The sequence below is a fragment of the Prinia subflava genome, chromosome 5, assembly GCF_021018805.1.
Source record: "Prinia subflava isolate CZ2003 ecotype Zambia chromosome 5, Cam_Psub_1.2, whole genome shotgun sequence".
NCBI lineage: Eukaryota > Metazoa > Chordata > Aves > Passeriformes > Cisticolidae > Prinia > Prinia subflava.
In genome coordinates this window covers 782,331-797,176 of record NC_086251.1, presented here as the reverse complement: position 1 = coordinate 797,176, position 14,846 = coordinate 782,331, and the positions used below count along the sequence as shown (strand labels likewise).

Here is a 14,846-nt window from a genome sequence, read left to right as displayed (position 1 = left end):
CAAGCTGGACCAATAAAACCCACTCCAATCAACCAAATTATGCAACGCTTATTTACTTCTGCTGAAAACACACTGAAATGCTCATTACAGGAGAATTGCAGTCATCAGAGTCAAAGCTCATTCACGAATACTGACAGACTGATACAAACTCCTTGCTCACATCACATACTGCAAAAGAGTTCTGCCAGGCATCAATTTGTTTCTTTGGATTTTCCAGTAAGGATCTGTTGCACAGAACACCACCTATTCTTTCCTCAAGGGGTTTATTTAGCACTGCATCCCCACCTATTGTATCAAAGTAACTTAAAGTCCTTCATTTGCACAAACTTGGCACCGTCTAGAGAACACAAAGTGCAAACAAAATAAAGTACATACATTTTTCTCTCACTTTCCAACACGGGTCACTCTGTCTTTAGTCATGTGTTTCTTCTATTCAGTTTGTTCTCTTCCCTGGTACAGGTTAGTCAGTCTTGCCCTTGTGACTTAGTTTTGTTATCCACAAAGTTGTTTGTTTAACCCCATAAAAACTGGGAAATAACATAATACTAAGAAAATGTATGCCCCAAAAGCCAGGTATTGAAGAAGTCATAAAAGACACTCAGCTACTACAGAGCAGCTACACCAATATGGAGATTGCTGTATGGAGAACTGACCTTCCACACTGAAAAAATAAATGTTAATATCCCCCTAAGCAATACAGGGCCATGCAGCCTGCTAAGTGAATTCAAATATTCAATATATTCGGGGTAGCTGCAGCCTCTGAGCAATCATCACCTTGAGAAACAGCGTGTTTTTATTCTAATGCCACCTCAGAGACAAACAGCCCTTCCCTTCCTTGCCCTGAAAAGACAAGGTGTGCATGTGTCAGGAACAAAGCAAAATTAATGTGCACCGTGTCACCCTGACCTGAGACACAATCACAGAGTGCACCACAGAAAAACAAAATAAAAGAGAGAAAAAGTCCCTGCAACTTCAAAGAGCACATCTGTGTGTGTGAAATACAAAAACACTCGTTTGCTCCAAGATGTGTAAGGCTTCCATTATGCAATTCTTTAATCTCCAGGTGACAGGGAATGCTTTCCTGGTTATATGAAAGAAAGAATGAACAGCAGGGAGCACAGAACATCGGCAAAAGCCATTACTGGCAATAATCCAGAGTGAGATCTGAGCAGCCCGACCATCCTGAGCTGTCCTGGGGGATCCCCACCAGTGCTCTTCCTCCAAAGAGCAGCTCTGGGCCCTGTTTCCTATGGGGAGAGAACCAGGAGGTGTCTGTGCAGCTGCAGCAAAGAGCACAACTTAAATCACTCTCTGAGCATTCCCAGCTTAACTTCCAGCAAGGTTTGCAAGAAAGCTGAAGGGAGGAGAGAAGCTGGCCACAGGGAGCACCAGGAGAGAGATGACTGGGCAAGGGAAAGGCAATTGGAATAGGAAGTTGATTAAGGTGAAGAGACACATGCAGAGAATTGGGCAAAACCAATTCCAAACACACAGCACTGGAAATGGAGCTGATCATGCCCAATCCACAAAGACAGTGTTGTGCAGATGTCACTCCTCCGTGCTGCATTCACGGTATAACTGGGATATTGGGGAAGAAATAAAGAGCAAAGACCAAGGTATTAAATCATGGTAATAAATATGTGAAACTCAGGCCCCAGCCCTACTCTTTTTCCCTGTCTGGACAGCAGTGGGGTGTGAGTGGCTGCATCTCCAGAGCACCTCAGCTCCTGCCAGCCACGTCCTTGTATTTCTCCTATTGGCATCATGAACCTGATGGCATCACCAGCCCCAGACAAACCAGGAGATCCTTCAGAGGACAAATCACAGGAGCACCTTGTGTGCCTCATTAATTCTGCTAAACACAATAGGAAGCAGCCTGAAACAAGTATCATCACATAGTGCAAACAGGATCAGCTGTTAATAACCCATTAGCAGCACAATTAGCAAATTGGATATTCCCTCTCATTAGCCATCTTCCAATTTGCAAACAATATTTTGAACAGATTAGAACAAAACCTTATCAGTAGAAGTCCCACCTGAGATGTAATATTTTCAATTAAGAGCTTAACAAGTTTCCCCATAATGCACTGAGGTTAATTTTTGGAGTTCTTAGAAGCTCTGAAAACCTGGCATCCATCAAGACATCATTTCATAGAGAGAAAATTTTAAAAACCCATTTCTCCTTTCCCCAAATAAAGCCCAATTGCTAAGAGCCTTCCAACACTCGCTGTGCTGGCAGTGCTTTGCTGAGGTTTTGTCCCCACAGTGAGCAGAGCAAGGCTGAGGAGGACACACTGCCCAGCTCAGCAGCATGCAGGTCAAGCAGGTTTTTAATTTTAAAAAGAGACAAAGTAATTTTGAGAGCAGAAGTTGCACTTGGGGGCAGCGGTCTGGGCTTGCCCCGGTCCTGCTCAGAGAGCAGCAGTGGAAATCTGCATTGTTCCAAGACTCTCACCCTTTTTAAAAGCTCTGTTTGTGTAGCCACGTTCTGCAATGCCCACACAGTACAGCATTCACCATGCAGAAGTGTCCTTTATCTGTTCTACACCAAATTTTAACCCCAAATTTCAACTACCATTCCAGTTTACATCTCTCATGATGCAGAGACCAATGCACAATGGTTCCCAGCTTAATCCACCACCCTCATGATTCTGCAGCACATCTTGTCCTATTGGGAAAATCTTTGCTTAAGCATCAGGGATTTATCCAATACAAACCTCAAAAAATAAAAAAGAACAATCTTCACTCATATTGATTGCACTTTATAAACTGCTTTATAAAAAGCAGTTAGAGTGGGTTGGGGTTTTTTCCTTGGGACAAAGTGCATGTCAGTGCTGTGGGTACAACAAGCTAAAGCCTAACTTAAATATATTTTTGCCATAATAAAAATGATCACAGTTACTTACTGAGAGGTTACAAGAGAATAAACTGTTTACAAAACAAACAAAAAAATAAAAGAAAAAATTTTAAAATCTACATTTCAAACTGAAAAGCTAAAACTGCCATGTAGGTCAAGCAGGTTTTTAATTTGAAAAAGAGACAAAGTAATTTTCAAAGCAGAAGTTAACAGACTGGAGAGAAGCTGAAATACTGAACAACAATTTCATAAACAATTCAGCTGTAGCCAAGTGCTAAGAGGGCCAGGATGGAAACAAATAAAACAGCAATTGCAACAACATTGTGGAGCAGGGCTTGGGTTAATGATTACACTGATAGGGAGCATAAATTATGAAAAGTTTTTCTTTAGATTACACTTCACAGAACCATTTCACACTTTCAGCTGACCAGTAAGGAAATGTTGATATCTGAAGATCTCAGCAGGATATTATTTTCAGCTTAGGTTAATTATAGACTCCAGGTGTCAATAAATACCAATTACATGAATATACTACTGCACTGTCATTTTTGTACCACACAATATTCTGCCACTCTGAATAAAAGCCAGAAGCATGAGCAAACTGTACCAAAACTATTCAATATGCATTTTCTCCTCAAAAGGCATTACTGAGAGCCCAACTGCTGCATTCAGCATCATTTGCACTGTATTTTGTCCCATCTGGTTCAGTAAGTTAGGGAGCTTTGCAAAAAAGGGAGCAACACATAATTTGATGAGTTTAAATTCATTGAGTTTCATACTTTCCCTGTCAATCTGAAGTCTCATGGGAGGAAAGTTTCAGAGTAATCCTCAAAGTTTTAGCCCAACTTTGTTGATAAAAGAGAAGATCATACCAAACAAGTGGGATACCACAGGAGAGAAAATTTCAAGGAAATGTTTAAGTTTTCAGCTGAACTTTGAGAAAGGCTCCTTTTTCTCTTCTGTGCTTAGAAACATAAGAAGGAATTATTTTGGGAACTCATTAAAAATGAAGATCACATCCTCTATAGAAGTGGAAGTGCAAAAGCCACACCAGTCACCAACACTGTGATACACAGATATTTGGGATTAAAAGTCTAATCCCCTGGAAAACAAAGAAACGGAGCCTCATGATCCAGCTCCATGGGATACCAGAGACTGCACTGACACCACACAGCTGTGTGGGAAATACTCTCTCCTGAGGAGAAAAATGGGAATACAGTGGGATATCATAGGGAGGGAACAGAAAAAAGAAAAAAAAAGCAAAATGTTGCCTTGGACTGCTTTTTTGTGGTGTCCATCTTTTAGGGACCTTGACATATTTTCTTCCATGGGGCATTTAAAAGCATCTCTCTGCATTAACATTTGCAGTTTGGCAGTCTGAATATTGACATAAATAACCAACTTCAGCAGAGCTGCTGACACCAGCTGAGGACCTCCAAGCAGGGAAAATAAACACTTTGGTTCCTCAAATGTTGTGCCTGGGTTCTGAAGTGTAAAGATTTCCCTTGGTTTTATCCTGCAAGTTTGGTTTCCCTGACTGACAGGCAAAGTGGCATTCACAGTGACACACTTTTCAGACCTGACTGTACAAGTGCAAAGGCCAGGGGGAAAAAAGCAGAATTTGCCACAAGTTAAGCTGCTCCTGATAACATTCTCAAACATTAATTTAAGGTGATCTTTACTATCAGGTAAACGCTACACTGATGGCAAAGTGGTGCACGTTTGCCCTTTGTAACACATGAAAAATGGTGAGCTCAGTTCAGTTTTGCAGAAAACAGGGAAAAACCAGCATGCAGAGGTGTGAGACCAGTCCTGTGGGGTGAAGGGCCAGGAGGGGTATGCAGTGAATGGATCCAAGGGGATGGGACAGGGCTGGGAGCAGGAAGCAGGGAAAGCATTGCATTTCTGAATTGCTGACTGCCCAAGCAGCTTTCAGGCCTGTTTCATAAGGATGATGGCAAGAAGAACAGCTCCATCCCTTCCCTCAGGAACCCCCAGCTGGCACACCCTGCTTGTCCTAATTGGAATTACATCCTTACAACCTGCAGCAGACAGAGACACCAGCCTACCAAGAAACTGCCATTCCACTTGAAACTCCTCATGTTTGCCAGGTCTGACCCAAAGGAGGGAACACAGGGGAGGTCAGCAGCAGCAGGGGTGGGGATGACCTGGCTTATTTTTCTCAGGCTGTAGTGTCCTTCAGAAGTATCTCAGTATTTCTAAGTCAAGACAGAAATTGTCCAGTCCACTGCCCTGCTGGCAGCATCATTAAAGTAATGCACAGAAACAAAAAACCCATAGCAATGTGCTACACCCAGTCCTGTGCTAGGAGAACGCTGTCTAATTGGATAGAGATCATCTCAGAAACAAGGATGCTTTCATACAGGGTCCTGCAGAATCTGTCCGGAGCAATGGCCACAGACATCAACACACACCAGGCTAAATCAAGTGGCCAAATTGCTGAGGCTGCTCCAGCAGTGCCATGCTCTGGGGGGCTCCAAGAGGAAAGCAGCTGCTCTGGAAGACCTGCTGGAAGATTGCCACAGGCCACTCACCTGCCAGGCTAAGATTTACTCTATCTGGAAATATCTAAGCTGCAAGGAGTTGCCCTGGGAGTAATCCAAAGGCTTTATTTATCACACTTCATTTTTTATCAGAGCTGGAGAGGAGGTGACCAGTAGGGGCAGGTGTCCCATTCCTTCCTCTCTGCAGTGTGACAGTGGGAAAGACTCAGGTGGGAATGTGCTGTGGTGGAGGAACTCAGTGCACTGGATATTGAGCAACTGAAAAACACCTCCATGTGCAACAGGAAAACATTTGAAGATAGCAGGGAGATGGAAAAGCACTAGTACACGTCAATTTTAACCAAAACGTGACTTAACCCAAACTCAGCATGGTTCCCAGTGACACAGCCTATCCACATCACTCTCTTTCCCCAGAAAAGCTGGTTTCAAAATACATGAGGAACATCAACATAATTCAATACCAGGCCACCGCACACCACAGTTCCTGCCATCAGCTCTCATTTAATATTGGTTTTATGGGACCTGTGCTCAGGCTTTTCTCATTACTAAAGCTTCTTCTTGTACCCAGAAAAACCTTATTTCAAATTCTTTTATTGAATGCCTTATTTAATTAAAGATTTTGGTTAAAAATAGTTGCAGCAGCCCTCTCATTAGAGGGTAGAAATGAGCCAAGACACAGACTTGTTTACCACAGCATGAAAAGGGTCCTGCTTTATTTCTCTTCACAGCTCAGCCATGCTGACCCCAACCATTCCCTGACTCTGGCTGCAGCAGGCTCCTGCTGTGGGCTTCCCCTGCAGCCTCTGGCTGCAGCTTTTACCCAGCCAGACTGTGGCTGCAGGTTCGAACAAAAAGCTCTAACTACAGACTCACACGGACCTCACAGCAGTGATTCTCTCCTCAGGATCCTTCCTCTTCACGCACCTCCAGGCTGCTCCACCATGATGAATCTCCCCTCACGAGCTCACCCCTCCCTTTTATCACATTTCTCTTTATTGGATACAGCTGTGACTCATTAAGGGCAAGGCTGAATCGGGTAATTAACACAGCTGGTCCTTATCAGAGGCAAGCTCACCTGCATTCCCTTCTACAACAGCTGAGGTTGGAGCTGGTGTACAAACACAGCATCAGTGATGCCTCAAGGTATCGAGACATAGATCCAGCTTTCTTAAGTCAAAAATTCAAAACAAGACTTTTAAAATACTCCCCAAGAAGGGAAGAATCTTTCACACCTAAGGCACCATCAGAGATTTTCAGGGGCAAAATTGACTAACTGTGACTTTTACACCTATATCAAGAAAAAGAGTACCAGATCAATCAGAAATGCAGGAAGCCAAAAGGTTGTATTTGGAGTAAAGCTAAATTTGAGAAAGCATTTTATGTTTGTTGCATGGTTGAGAAACAGAGACTTCACTTTTCCACTAGAAATGGAGATTCTTTTACCAGTAGGATTAATATGTGGCATTTCAAGGAGTTTTCCTAACACTTGTTGCCTTTTCCACTGCAAACACTTTTCCCCTGTTTATGAATAAGTCTTGGTCATTTCTCTCCATCTCCACCTCTCTTTTTCTTTAGTATCTGACCCCTTTCTTCCTTTTCCTCCCCAACATTTTTCCCTCAGGAGCCCTCATTTGGGCTCCTTTCCAGCTGCTAGCACCAGCTATGAGTAACGAGCCAGGAACAGATCTGCCTATGAGACACAGCAATGTGAAAGAATTACCTGCAGAATTCAAACCATTCAAGGTGCACAGTCTCTTCTCACATTCCCAGGTAAAATCCATTACAATGGAGTGGTTGGATGATTTGAAATATTTATACTGAAGCGTTAACGCAAATTAAAGGAGTAATATCTTGATAAGACATCAGATTAAGGAGTATTGAATGTGTTCTCTGTTACACTCTGGTGATTGAACTTTAAATTTAAAGCTTAAGATGCTGGTTTCACAGCTTCAGAGTTTAACTAACTGCTTTTCTAACTTTCAAAATTTACTCAGAGTAAACATGCACTGTAATTGACAGGATTAGTCCCAGAAATGTATTTCCAACTACATCTTCACTACAATTCTCTCACGTTGTCACTGCTGATATTTTGTCAGTAAAGTTTAATTAAACAAAAGCACTCGTGCACTGTGCTTCTGAAATTGCAGTGATGAGCTGGTGCACAAGGTGAAGTGCAATGGTGCTACCAAAACCCAGATCAGCAATATTTAAATCCAAATACAGGAACTTAAAGGCTCCATTTCTAACAGCGAGTCTGGTCACTCCCACTCTGTTTTGGAAGGAGCCAGCCTGGTCAGTGCCACTCTTTTTTTGTGGACACAGGCAGCCTGGTCAGTGCCACTCTTTTTGGGGACACAGGCAGCCTGGTCAGTGCCACTCATTTTGTGGACACAGGCAGCCTGGTCAGTGCCACTCTTTTTGTGGACAAAGCCAGCCTGGTCAGTGCCACTCTTTTTTTGTGGACACAGGCAGCCTGGTCAGTGCCACTCTTTTTGGGGACACAGGCAGCCTGGTCAGTGCCACTCTTTTTGTGGACAAAGCCAGCCTGGTCAGTGCCACTCTTTTTTTGTGGACACAGGCAGCCTGGTCAGTGCCACTCTTTTTGGGGACACAGGCAGCCTGGTCAGTGCCACTCTTTTTGGGGACACAGGCAGCCTGGTCAGTGCCACTCTTTTTGGGGACACAGGCAGCCTGGTCAGTGCCACTGTGTTTTGGAGAGGAGCGAGCTCAGCACGTGGGAGGGAGCTGTGCCTTTTGGCCCTGGGGAGGGAGCAGAGGCACTGGCCTATTTTGCTGAACTGTGGAGGCAGTCTCAGTCTCTGGTGCCTGTGAGGTGGTGCTGGCACAGCGCTGACTGCACAGCTCAGTACCCCCTCATTAAATATCTCATTGCTAGACCATGCACAGCCACCATGACCCTCCCGTGAGCACCCATGGGTGCTCCCAGTGTCCTGAGCAGTGCTCATTCCTCACATGCTACAGCAGGAGAGTCCATGCTCAGGACTCTCTCTCTCAGTCCATGCACTGCCCTGTCCTGCTTCATCTCATCACAGTGTCCTAACTGGTTTCTAAAAAAACCTGGTTTCTACGTGGGAGATCATACACCTTTGAGTTTTAGCACAAAATTTCATTAGAAGCAGTGTTGAGTGTGAAATATAGCCCAGGCATCAGAGAGCTGCTTGTGTCCTAGCACAGAAACCAAAATGCTTTTTCAAATATCACCTGAACCTCAAGCTGGTCCAAACTTTGCCATACGTTTTATCTTGCTGTTTAGATCTTCTATTTGTGCCAACAGAAGTGCTGCACACTGTTTTCCCCTCGCTCCTGAAAGAAGGGCCATGTTAAAGCTGCTGCACTGAACAGCAGTGGCACTTTCTGTTTGCTCCCGAGGGATTTTGTGTTTGTAACCTCGGTGTAACACAGCCAGCAGCACACGGGGTTTGCAGCACCGCTGTTAATCCAAAGCCTTTCCAGAGAGGGAGAGCCCTTACACGCTCTGGCAGCTGATCCAGGGTAACCCTGAGCTGGCTCCCGGACTCACTGACTTGAAGGCAGCCTATTAAAGCAAGCCCCGAGTCCTGGGCCAGCCATGCATAGCAAAGGCACATTCCAGGCCTGGGTTTTGAACGGGAATTCAGCCTCATCTGCTCATCCCTAAACGTGCAGCGACTCCTCTGTCAAACACGGGCACTCAGCCTCCCGGAGACGGCAGGGACAGAGCCCGGGAATTCTCATTCCCAGCGTCTCTGACATCAGGCAAAGCCACGCTCCTGTAAACTGCTGGCACAGCGCCCGCGCCGTATCCCGGGCTGCCGATTGCTCCTCACAGACACTCTCAGCCGGCTCCTTCGGCTCACACACAGAGCTCTGCGCCAGGGAAACCGAAATCCACAGAGCTGTGCCAGGGAAACCGAAATCCACGGGCAGATACAGAGCTCTGTGCCAGGGAAACTGAAATCCAGGGGAGCTACAGAGCTCTGTGCCAGGGAAACCAAAATCCAGGGGCAGATACAGAGCTCTGCGCCAGGGAAACCAAAATCCAGGGGAGCTACAGAGCTCTGTGCCAGGGAAACCAAAATCCAGGGGCAGATACAGAGCTCTGTGCCAGGGAAACCAAAATCCAGGGGCAGCTACAGAGCTCTGTGCCAGGGAAACCAAAATCCAGGGGCAGATACAGAGCAGTGCCAGGGAAACCAAAATCCAGGGGCAGCTACAGAGCTCTGTGCCAGGGAAACCAAAATCCAGGGGCAGCTACAGAGCTCTGTGCCAGGGAAACCAAAATCCAGGGGCAGATACAGAGCAGTGCCAGGGAAACCAAAATCCAGGGGCAGCTACACTGCCAGCCTAGCTCAAAAGGACACTCTCCTGGTGTGTCTCCAGATTTTCTCCTGCTTTCCCTGTATTCCTGGAAATCTGCAAGCTCCCATCCACACTTCCCTGGAATTTCTGGAATGTGGCAGGAGCTGTAATCTCATAAGTGATCACGATGAGTTCAGTGGTGGCAAAATGAGTGAACACTGAGTATACACCAAGCTGACTTTGTCCATTTTTAATTTGGAAACTTTCTGTTGAAGTATGAACACTGAAGAAAGAAACTGATTAGAAAAATCACCATCAGCATACTTTTTAATTTACTGTTCTTCCCCGGATGGAATGGAAAACAAAAAATAAAGCAGAAAGTAAACAGCAGTTCTGAAAGCAGTTTGTGTACTCAGAATTTGTGGTTTGTGAATTCCAGGTGTAACTTCTCAGGCAGGCAGGAAAATTTGGTTGCAAAAAACATTGATTTGAGCATGAGGGTGTTTTTTGGAAGTTAATGACATGCAAATCATCATGCATGTATTTACATTTTTGATTAGGACAAGATTGAGAAGTTAGAAAATAGAGCAGTGATCCTCCTGCAGGTCTCAGCAGAGCTGTCTCAGGTCTGCCAGAGACGTGAGTAACTAACACAGACAAAATAAGCAAAGGTCACAAAAAGGAAAGGATCCCAAGGCTGAAGATAACTTCTCTCCGCTGTCCTCACCAAGGAGTTCACGCTATCTAGGGTGCCTACTTTTTTAATTAATGGAAAACTAGTTTGATGGGAAGACCTACGTCACGCTGGGGCTCTGAGGGGCTTCTCTGGAAACTCACAGTCCTCTCACACTCCTGCAGCCCCAGCAGAACAGGCCGGCCTCAGGAGCCGTGAAACTCAAGCCTGCCAGCGAAACTGAAGACAGAAACTCGATCGAGCCACTGGAGTCTCCTGCATAATTCACTTTCTTTGGAGCACTCCTAGCTGGGGAAGGAGCACAATTCCCAGCGACAGACGCTTCCTAAAGCTGCAGGACCCCTCCCTCAGGTGTATTTTCATCTTAATGCTTCTTTACAGCAAAGGTGTGCAGCAGTAACACTTCTATTAGCCACTGTTCAAGCCTTCCTACCTACTCAGGCATGACTTTCTGCAACTTCAATCCCTCTAGGCCAACCCACTGTGGCTAGGGAAGAAACGCCAAAGCTGCTCTGTGGTTTGAAGTTTCTTTACCTGCCTGCACAAAATTATTGCAAATACCTGATATATCTAAGTTCTTACACTTGACAGATGTAAGATCATGTGGGCCATCAGATTTGAGACTGGGAACAAGCCTTGTTGTTGGCATCCAGCAACAAACCCAAACATTTACAGCTCACTGACTGTAGCTGCACAGGAACTCGGGAAGTGTGAATCCACATTTCACCATTTTCTGGCTGTCTTACCATCTAAACCTGTGCATCACAGAATTATAGAATGGTCTGGGTCGAAAAGGACTTTAAAGATCACAGCTACAGGCCTCAGGAAGAAAGTGGGAGAAATTAAAACTATTACCAATTACCACCTCTACCCTGAAGAATTTCTTCAAATAACACACGAAAAGAAAAGTCCCACCACTAAGTACCTATTTGTTCACCAGAGAATTGAGGTACTGTAAAAGGTCTCATTCTGCTGAATTGCATTCCAGCCCAGGTACCTCCTCAGACTCGGATAGTTTTAATGTGCTATTGTGTTTTTAATGTAAGCAAGGGAGAGCCCTTCTCTTTCACAGTTAAGTCACAACCTTGATCCACAAATAGCTTTAAACAAAGATAGCGTTTGTTTTCAAAGACTTTTTTTTTTGCCTCCCCTGACAGAGAGTCCCTTCAACAAGGCAGGTTGTTCTGAGAGGACTTAAACAGAGCCAAGGCCACAGGAGGAAGGGAAGACAGAAAAAAGGCAAGGATGTAAAAACTTTCAGAAGGATCCATTCCCCAGTGCATTCAGTCATTTGCACGGAGGTTGTGTGACTTGTCCTGTGTTAAAGAGCAAGGCCTGATTCAATTTCCCACTGCTTTTACTACTGTGGGAAGCCTTTAGGAAGCACTTTCCCGAGATCCACACTCATATTCCCCTCTCCTACCTCACCCTGCCACTCGCGGTCCTACGAACAGCGTGAGGGGAGCTCGCTCTGCGTTTGAGCGAGGATTTATCCTTCCTCACATCCTCGTTTATTTCCTGCCCTCTCCCCTCCGTGCCAAGGAGCCGGGACGCCCTTGTGCCCCCGGTCACGCCTCACGCCCGCCCCACCGACAGCGCCGGGTCCACCTGCACCGGCCGGTCCGGCCCTCACCGCGCCCTCCTCCCCTCACGGCCCCTTCCCATCCCCTCACGGCCCCTTCCCATCCCCTCATCTCCACCTGCCCATCCCCTCACGGCCCCTTCCTATCCCCTCACGGCCCCTTCCCATCCCCTCACGGCCCCTTCCCATCCCCTCACCGCCCCTTCCCATCCCCTCACGGCCCCTTCCCATCCCCTCACCGCCCCTTCCCATCCCCTCACGGCCCCTTCCCATCCCCTCACGGCCCCTTCCCATCTCCTCACCGCCCCTTCCCATCCCCTCACCGCCCCTTCCCATCCCCTCACGGCCCCTTCCCATCCCCTCACGGCCCCTTCCCATCCCCTCACGGCCCCTTCCCATCCCCACACGGCCCCTTCCCATCCCCTCACGGCCCCTTCCCATCCCCTCACCGCCCCTTCCCATCCCCTCACCGCCCCTTCCTATCCCCTCACGGCCCCTTCCCATCCCCTCACGGCCCCTTCCCATCCCCTCACGGCCCCTTCCCATCCCCACACGGCCCCTTCCCATCCCCTCACGGCCCCTTCCCATCCCCTCACCGCCCCTTCCCATCCCCTCACCGCCCCTTCCTATCCCCTCACCGCCCCTTCCCATCCCCACACGGCCCCTTCCCATCCCCTCATCTCCACCTGCCCATCCCCTCACCGCCCCCTCCCCATCCCCTCACCGCCCCCTCCCCACTCGGCAGCCGGGACAGGAGGTGCCGCTTTGCCTGGAAGGAGCAGCCGGACCTCCCGCCTCAGCCGCGGGCCAAACTCCTCCGCCGAGCTCTGCGGAGCCCCTCAGGGGTCCCGCGGCCGCCGGCCCTCCCCTCACGCCCCGCTTCACCTGCAAGGGGAGCACAGCGCCGGTCCGTCGGACGGGGCAGCGCCGCGATGCCCCCGGCACCGGCTGCCGCCGCCGCCGCCTCCTCCGGCTCGCCCGGGCTCGCCGGGGCCGCGTTTCCCGGGGGGCCGGTCCGGGGAGCCGCCCCCCGGCTCGCCCTGGCAGCGCCCGCCTCGCCGCCCGGGCCGCCCCCTGCGCCCGCCGCGCTCCGCGGCCGCTCCCGCCCAGGGCCGCGCCCCGCCCCGGCCGTGCCCGCTCGGCGCCGCGGGCCGGGGGTCCCTGCGCGGTCCCAGCCCGGCCCTCAGCCAGCGCCGCTCCCCGCACTCTCCATTTCTTGGGTTTGTTGGGTTATTTCACTCCTGCTGCCCCGGGACGGGCCCGAGCAGGCTCAGCCGGGCGGGAGCATCCCGCGCATCCCGGCGCGGGGCCGCTGTCCAGAGGCTCCGCTGCTGCTGCGGCTGCAGGGCAGGAACGGCTCCGGCAGAAACTTCTCCCGGCGCGCCGGTCTCCCACGGAATGGAAGGCGCCAGGACCAACAGCAGCGTGCGGAGCGCGGGTGTGGAGCGGGGCAACCCCGAGATGCGGGCAGGGATGCGCTGGTCCCGCACTCTCCCACCGCGCTGCTGCCGCTGCCCGCGCCTCCCCAGGCACCCGCACCCGCTGCCGGGGGAGCGCAGGGCAGCCCAAGAGCACCGCGGGCTGTCACGGCACGGCTGGACCCGCACACCCATCCCCAGCTCTGCCCCGGCACTGCAAGGACTGGGGAACGTGAGAACCGCGGGGCGAGCCCTTGGTGGACGCCGAGAAGTGAGGACCACGGCAGAATGTCACCCTCGAAACATCCTGGGCTCTCTTTATCCTCAAAGGACTCGAACTTTGAATCAATAACGCCATTTAGAGCAAATCTGAAGTTACTCCACACAAGAATATGGATTTCAGACTACTTGAAGGTGTCAACCCATAGGCACAATGATCGTCTCTACATTTTTTTCCCACATAAGCCATTTCAAACTGCATAAAACAGAAAATACACATAAATATCTTCAGTAACTCACTTTTGGACTTCCTGAACTGCTCTGAACAGCTACCAAACTTTTTTTTTACTATTTTAGCTCTTTTTCAAATAAGAAATGCCCTTGAAAAGGGGAATATTCTTTAATATATACAGAGCAACAACGTTACCTCATGAATATTGATGAACATTCAGCCACGAAAATAATTTTCATGCAAGAGGACCTGTGCACTTAGGTGCGTTCACTGGCAAAGTTCATCCTTCTCCCTTCTGGTTGCAAGTCCCTGGTGAAACACGGAGATTTCAGATATAGTGAAGGATATTGGGAATGCCAAACTCTCAAAATGTAACATCCTTATGGGAAATTAAAAGCGAACAAAACCGAGAATTAGGCAAGCAGAAAAACCAAAAGACTGTTTGGCCTGAATGGGAATTTCCTACCTCTTCAGAGCTGATTTACCCATGCCTAATTTTTGCTGTTTAAATTTTAAAGCAGCTGAACATTTGCTCTGTCAGTCGAGAAAAAATGGACTTACTTAAACTCATGTTAGATCCCCCGGGGATATCACGGGGAAAATAGGACAGCAGTGCTAAGGAGAAAAATTTCATCTACAGAATCTTTTACAATTAAAACTTGAAAACAGCGAACAGCAACAAAAGAGGGGGAAAAAACCATACAAAACAACAGTTTTTCAGTAATTTTTATGCTTTAGTTCAAAATTCAATATTGTAGCCAATGACCAGTGTCCAAAAGTGGAAACAAAAATATTGTTATTGACATCTAATTTATCAAATTCCACACGAATAGCCTCAAAGTATGACCAAATAAACAGCACATATCTTTGCCATGCCTGAGATGCAAGAGAAACGCAGCATCCTTCAAGGATATTCTAAATACTGCTGGAAGCACAAATCTACATTCCCTAAATTGTGACTTCCATGTTAAGTCCTGCCAAAGCTTTGTCTATAATTTTAAAAAAATTCAGTTTCCAGAG

At 47.9% G+C, this 14,846-nt stretch overlaps 1 protein-coding gene across 5 annotated transcripts in view; it reads right to left on the bottom strand.

The window, feature by feature from the left end:
- The window catches only part of SHANK2 (SH3 and multiple ankyrin repeat domains 2), a 278,987-nt gene extending 265,988 nt beyond the window's left edge, over positions 1-12,999 (bottom strand). For 4 of the 5 annotated variants that reach the window (XR_010080409.1, XR_010080407.1, XR_010080408.1 and 1 more), the window contains exon 1: positions 12,843-12,999. The gene's annotated coding sequence lies outside the window, so the exon portion shown is untranslated. Of the gene's footprint in view, positions 1-11,798; positions 12,003-12,842 lie in introns of those variants that run through there. The other variant, XM_063397514.1, reaches the window with a different exon arrangement.
- Between the last annotated feature and the right edge of the window lie 1,847 nt (positions 13,000-14,846).